Source organism: Ostrinia furnacalis, unplaced genomic scaffold, assembly GCF_004193835.3.
Source record: "Ostrinia furnacalis isolate ACB-3 unplaced genomic scaffold, ASM419383v2 OfSCF0907, whole genome shotgun sequence".
Classification (NCBI taxonomy): domain Eukaryota; kingdom Metazoa; phylum Arthropoda; class Insecta; order Lepidoptera; family Crambidae; genus Ostrinia; species Ostrinia furnacalis.
In genome coordinates, this window is record NW_021131146.1 from 61193 (window position 1) to 68618 (window position 7426).

Consider the following 7426-nt stretch of genomic DNA (forward strand, 5'->3'; position numbering starts at 1 on the left):
ACCCTAATCGCGGATAAGCCCTGTACATTACTGCATTAATAGACTATTACCATACATTACCTACTGTCGCGGAAGAGCACGCTTACTATGATCAACTGTTTTTAAATCCTATTATACCTAGGCATCAGTTCTAACCTTTTTTATCATCCAATAACTTTTAACTAAGGACAAAAACCTACGTATGTGAATTTATTGTCAATAGGAATATTATCATGTGTAGATACACTGGTTATAGCGGAAGTATTAATTTGGAGTAAAAACAAGAAAACATTTTTTTAAGTGAAAGATAAAAAGCAAAAAGATTTGCCCCGGGTGAGGATCGAACTCACGACCTTAAGATTATGAGACTTACGCGCTGCCTACTGCGCTACCGAGGCCGTTGACGTGGCAGGTGAAAATACGATACAGTATCTTTGCGCTTGTAACTCGTTGCAAAAATAGCTGGATTATGGGCGAAAACTTTATATTCCACTTTGAGCACCAGTCCAAATGGCACCCACACGAATAGCACCTGGCCTATTCCACTTACAGCAACTAGGGGGTTTCGTGTTTGCGTAGAACACTTTTCCTCATTATTTAAAAATACCTACTAATAAATTCAATAATAAGTATTTATATAATGACGTGTAGTCATTACCTACTTTTTTTTAAAGAAAGAAAAAATGATTATTAGGTACCCTTAAAACAGAATAAAATTGTTTTAATTTTTTTGCAGTAAATTTCGAAAAAAAATGTTCTTTTAACTCATTATTTACATATTCTAATCCCACGAGGTTATTCTATTATTCTATTCTTAGAACTGAGGGCTTAGTGTGAGTTTACATCAAACGTCGTCACTAGGGATCGCGTTAAAAAAAATGAAAATTTTAGTTCTTGAAAGTTTCCGCTAGGGGCGCTGTACAATCTGTCATACATTTAATGTCACTTTTTTACGCAGACACCGAATGCGTTTGACGTAAACTCACACTACACCCCCTGGTCATACAATATGCTGGTTTTCACTGTGTAGTTTTTTTTTATCCACAACGAGGAAGCTCTTGGCCTGTATCTCACCTGATGGTAAGTGATGATCAGGCCGAAGGTGGAAGCGAGCTTCACCCGGAATCCTCAACCACGGAGAAACTGGCTATCTTACCTCTAACTGCCGGAACACAACAATGCTGTTAACATTGTTGTTATGGCGACAGTTTTCCATCAATACCTTGCCCTCCTCGTCGTCCCTCAGCCCAATAAAAGTTCCTCTCTATCCATCGCACTCTCGACATGGGCTCACCACAATCGTTATTGCCACTCGAGACTTTTAGAAAGTGAAAAAATTACCAGTTATTCTAACCAACTACTTACTTTAATTTTGTGTTTATTTTTGATGCACTTAAAACGTATTCATAAGACTGTCTTGGTTTTAGAGCCGTTGCGAGTATAATTTAATAAAAGTGCCGATACTAAATTGGTATGTAATAATACCCAAATACAAAAACATTACAGATTATTACAGAGACTTAGGAATGTTTCGATAAAAACAAAATAAAATTATTTTAATGAAGCGAATTGCAAGGAACTTACAAAAATATCATCATCAAGACTAACAAATTACTTTTTCATTCGGGCAAAAATATTAACACGACAAGGTTTTGAGTTTTACACGCTCAGGTGTTTTATCATAATTTATAAATAAGTGACATAACATGCACAATATTTTTATATTCCATACAAAAAAAAACATAGAATAATAATAAACTCAAAATCCAAATTAAATAATTCATTTGTTACATACATATTTTATAATTAAGTAGGTATACATTTTAAAACAACGAATACATTTTTATAACAAAACTCAAGTCTAAATGGATAATGTATATGAATACGGGTCTTACTTTCAGATGTGCGATAGGAGGTATGGATTGCTTGGTTACGCAACGGACTATGCTCGTCCCGCGGCGTCGGCTGTTATACATAAATAATTTATTTGTCTGGCACGGTTATCAATATATGTAATTAACATTAATTTAAGAATTAATGCACCAATTAAGAAAGCACGTGCCAGTAAAGCGTAACACCAATTAGATTCGGAGTAAACTATGCTAGTACTACTTCTATCCCACTGCCGAGCAAGGATTTCCTATTAGTACTATATACCAACAAACCGTCAACAAGGTGGACCGATGACCTTATAAAGGTAGCAGGAAGGCGCTGGATGCTACAAACCGGGCGATATGGAAATCATTGAGACACCTTGTTTGCGGTGGACGTCCTGTGGCTGAAATCATGATAATGATACACCAAATGTAAAACCTATACTGTTATAATGGGAAGCTCATTCTAAAAGTCTGGGACAGTGATTTCAGTGTTTTACTTCACTTTCTTCACTGTATTTTACCAACGTACCCCTAAGGACTATTTCTGCCACTGTAACTCCTGTGTAGCCAATTTCTACAGCTTGACTTAATCAAACTTAAATAAAACACGATGTATATTGTTGTCAGACTTGTTCTTCTGTTATTGGGTTTTGAGAACAGCCTGTACATAGGTACACATTGATTGGAGTGGTGTGTTTAATAAACTTAGTTTTTTTCTACTTGTTCATTTTTAATGTAATTATTGACTTTCACTTGGTAACTATTAAGTAGCTATTGTCAATTTGTCTTTTTAATGACTTAAGGACTTAATAATAAATAGAAAATAGTAATAGGTAGTTATGTAGGATAATGTTTTTGGAACAGAAAATATTAAAATAATACCTAATCTAGTAGGAAGTACGAGTAGACACATTCCATCTCCTTGCTAACATTATTCTTCCGTAATATTTCATTTTTTAGGTGCCAAACTTAATTATTAATTTCACTTTAATAATCTAACATTAGGCGAGTAAAAGTTCGAAAACATAATTAATTTATAAACAACCGATTGCATTACCAGGAAATGGTCTGGCCAATAATACCGATTAACGAACACACTTGCAACACAATCTAATTCGCGATCAAGTTAAAACATCGATGTTTATCTACTCGATGTTACATAATCGGTTTCAGAAGTAAAAAATGCAGAACTGTTATTATTACCCGACTGCGGCACAAGGAGGGTTATGTTTTTTTTCTTAGCAGAAGTATTGTGGCCGATTACTTATAAAATTATATTATTATTATTACTAAGTGATTTTCATCATTCAAACTACATAAAACACAGTGTTTATAGTTTAATGAGCCAAACTAACAACTGCCAAAATTGGCTTAATGAATGATAATCTGTAAAAAGCACTTTCTTAACTTCTTCTTCTACTACAGTGTGGACTATGACATTTAACTTCAGCCTGAAAACCCTTAGGAATACAGGGTGGAAACGATAAGTGATCTCACTCGATTATTTCTAAAATATACAAGATATCCAAAAACTGGTTACTGATCCTGAAAGTGCTTCACGAGCTCTATCCAACGGTACCAATAATAGGTTACAAAATAAACTGAATCTGACTGAAAATTTAATGTTTCCAGCCTCCATACATTTAGTAAAACCACATTATATTAAAAACTATACAAGATATCTGAAAACTGGTTACTAATCCTGAAAGTGCTTTACGAGCTCTATCCAACAGTACCAATAATAAGTTATAAAATAAAGTGGATCTATCCGAAAATTCAATGTTTCCAGCTTCCATACATTTAGTACTGCCACAGTCATGGCACTCATGTATTGATAATATTATAGCAAGTAAAGCCTTCACCCAATGTTTTTCATTAATGATTTTAAATAAGAGTGCAATTTACGAGTTAATTTTAAGTGTTTATTATTTAAAATAAAAAAAAAATAACTCTCTAATATTGTGTGGCTAGCATAGTGGCATACATTTAGTATGGAGGCTGAAAACATTGAATTTTCGGATAGATCAAGTTAATTCTGTAACCCATTACTGATATCGTTTGAAAGAGCTCGTGAAGCACTTTCAGGATCAGTAATCAGTTTTTCGATATCTTGTATAGTTTAGAAATAATCGAGTGAGATCACTTATCGTTTCCACCCTGTATAGTTAATTCAGACTTTTAGTATGAGGAAGACGTATAGACGCCAGTCTTGGGTAGCTACAGGCAATACTGTAGTTGCATTTAGGTTTTTCCAAGCAGTGAAAATGTGTGCGCCAAATAAAAAAATACACTTTTTCATTTTATTTATTTATTTGTAGAACTAACAATTATTAATAACAATACCAACACCTACGTATAAGGAAATAACTCATTACAACTAAATATAGACTAGGAAGGAACTGTTAAGTACTGTTACAAAGGATTGCCGTATTTAAAATGCCAGTAGGTAGGTAGGTAAGTACTCTACGCGTGAATTTCAGAGGCTTATCAGAAATGTCGGCGTCACACGCTTTGTAATGTTTTCTTATTTTCCTCTGTATTCTGTAAAATATGTTTATTTTTATTTCACCCGGAATCCTCAACCATGGAAGAACTGGCTAACTTACCTCTAACTGCCGGAACACAACAATGCTGTTAACATTGTTGTTATGGCGACAGACTTAGGTAAGATGGTGGTAGCTAGCCAGGCGGACTTAGAACAAGCCCTACCACCAACCAAACCGAACAGAAAAATCTGCCCCTACTGAGAATCGAACCCGGGTCCTCTGCGTCTTACCACTGGACCACAGAGGCGGTTAAATGTAAGAGACACGTTGAGTGTATTATTATGTTAAAATTAAAAAGCCCTACACAACAATTAGTCACACGCCCTCGACACAGTGAGGGCAGGAAGGGCCTTGCACATTTGCGACATGCGTGTCACCGGGCGACCTCCCAAGAAAGCTGTAGGGCAGTGCGAAATTAAAATTAAATAATAAATAATTCGGAATACTTCTACATGGCGCCATTCTTGTGGCATATAATGGTAGGTGATACTTGGATGACATAATAACGGTTGTAAACATAATATTATGTTATTAGGGTGGGATTTTAGTTCCTGAAATTATATCTACAACTTTCACCCTTGTGCTACCAAAAAATAATCCATTGACAACAATTTAGTCCCGGGGAAAATGTAGTGTACTTATGGACAAAACTTCCTAATTTTTTGTCAGATATATCTTGACAGTCCAAATATGAGATTATTTCTACAACGCGCTGGTAGGGCCCAAAAGATAAGGAGACATGTAAAGTGCCCCATAAGGGCTACCTTTTTCTTTTTTTATTATTTTCTATTGACGTTCATAAGTGCCACTTGTGGTCTAAACTGAATAAATATTTTTGATTTTGATTTTGATTTTTGAACGACTGATACTGGGCCGCCCTAGATGCGGGCGGATTTACCAGTAGGCTAGAACCTAGGGCGGCAGATTTAAGAGGGCGGGAAATGGTGTTACAAAAATATTAAACCTTTTTTATAACACCTTATTATATTATTAGATTTCTTGATACCTTGTTTTCATATTATATTTTATATAATATACAACAAGTAAACGCCCTCGACACAGTACGGGCCGGAAGAGCCTTGCGCCGACATTTGCGAGTCACCAGGCCGACCGCGACCTCCCGAGAAAGCAATTAGGGCAGCAACTTACTATTTATTTAATTATCCTTTACGCCAATATTTTCTTTTGTTGTTATTTTATGGAACCATAAAAATATTAGGTATCACTAGTGAACAGGTTATTGATTGTTTGCGTTACGTTGCCAAGTCTAAACCACTGAAATTTTTGAATCCGTCATTTTCAAATCAAAATCAAAAATATTTATTTAGTTTAGACCACAAGTGTCACTTATGAACGTCAAAATTATAGTAAATAATAAAAAAAGAAAAGGTAGCCCTTATGGGGCACTTTACATGACATGTCTCCTTATCTTTTGGGCCCTACCAGCGCTTATTTCTCATGTTAGTGATAAAATAATAAATAATGTATTGGTAGAAGTATACCTATTTTCGAGTCATAATAATGTTGACCTAACATTGCCTTTCTTAAAAAGTTACCTGAACAATTTAACTGATTAAACAAAAGTGGTAGGATGGACGTACTGTAAAAGTATTGCCTATTACAGCGTTATACAGTTCCTGAAAAAAAAAGACAGACAAGACAAAAAAATTGCTTTCTTTCTATTAAAATTAGGTTGATAGAAAGTTTTTAGGCACGTTTTCTCTTCTTTCCTTTTGTTCCTCTCGTTGTCTAAGAATTACATCAGTCCAAATACGAAAAAATTGGATAAAATAGTATTTTTCCCGATTAGACAAGGCTCAAATCTGTCCCACGTTTCCTCTCCCTTAAAGAGCCGCAATCCTTGCGATCTGTTATGAGCCTCTGGGGATTTGGNGGTCATACAATATGCTAGTTTTCACTGTGTAGTTTTCCATCAAGACCTTGCTCTCCTCGTCCCTCAGCCCCTTAAAAGTTCCTCTTCCCCCTCCTCTCTACATGGGCTCACCACAATCGTTATTGCCTCTCGAGACTTTTAGAAAGTGAAAAAATTACCAGTTATTCTAACCAACTACTTACTTTAATTTTGTGTTTATTTTTGATGCACTTAAAACGTATTCATAAGACTGTCTTGGTTTTAGAGCCGTAGCGAGTATCTAAATAGGTATTATTTAATAAAAGTGCTGATAATAAATAGGTATGTAATAATACCCAAATAAAAAATCATTACAGATTATTACAGAGACTCAAAAATGTAAGCACATCTCAAGATTTTCAAGTGAGGAATGTTTCGATAAAAATCAAATAAAATTATTTTAATGAAGCGAATTGCAAGGAACTTACAATAATATCATCATCAAGACTAACAAATTATTTTTTTATTCGGACAAAAATATTACACGTCAAGGTTTTGAGTTTTACACGCTCAGGTGTTTTATCATAATTTATCAAAAAGTGAATAATATTTTATATTCCATACATAAAAAAAATACATAGAATAATAATAAATTCAAAATCCAAAGTAAACAATTCACTTGTTACATACGTATAATTAAGTATACATTTTAAAACAACGATAAAATTTTTATAACAAAACTCAGTCTAAATGGATATTGTATATGAATACGGGTCTTACTTTCAGATGTGCGATAGGAGGTATGGATTGCTTGGTTACGCAACGGACTATGCTCGTCCCGCGGCGTCGGCTGTCATACATAAATAATTAATTTGTCTGGCACGGTTATCAATATAATGTAATTAACATTAATTTAAGAATTAATGCACCAATTAAGAAAGCACGTGCCAGTAAAGCGTAACACCAATGAGATTCGGAGTAAACTATTCTAGCACTACTTCTATCCCACTGCCGAAAAAGGATTTCCTATTAGTATATACCAAACCTACAACAAAGTAGACCGACGACCTCATAAAGGTAGCAGGAAGGCGCTGGATGCAGGCCGCTACCAACCGGGCGACATGGAAATCATTGGGGGAGGCCTATGTTCAGCAGTGGACGTCCTGTGGCTG

At 35.0% G+C, this 7426-nt stretch overlaps 1 non-coding gene across 1 annotated transcript; it reads right to left on the reverse strand.

Moving 5' to 3' along the window:
• Window positions 1–304: 304 nt before the first annotated feature.
• Window positions 305–377, reverse strand: TRNAM-CAU (transfer RNA methionine (anticodon CAU)). Its single transcript has one exon. It is a non-coding gene; the product is annotated as a tRNA-Met (tRNA).
• Window positions 378–7426: the final 7049 nt, after the last annotated feature.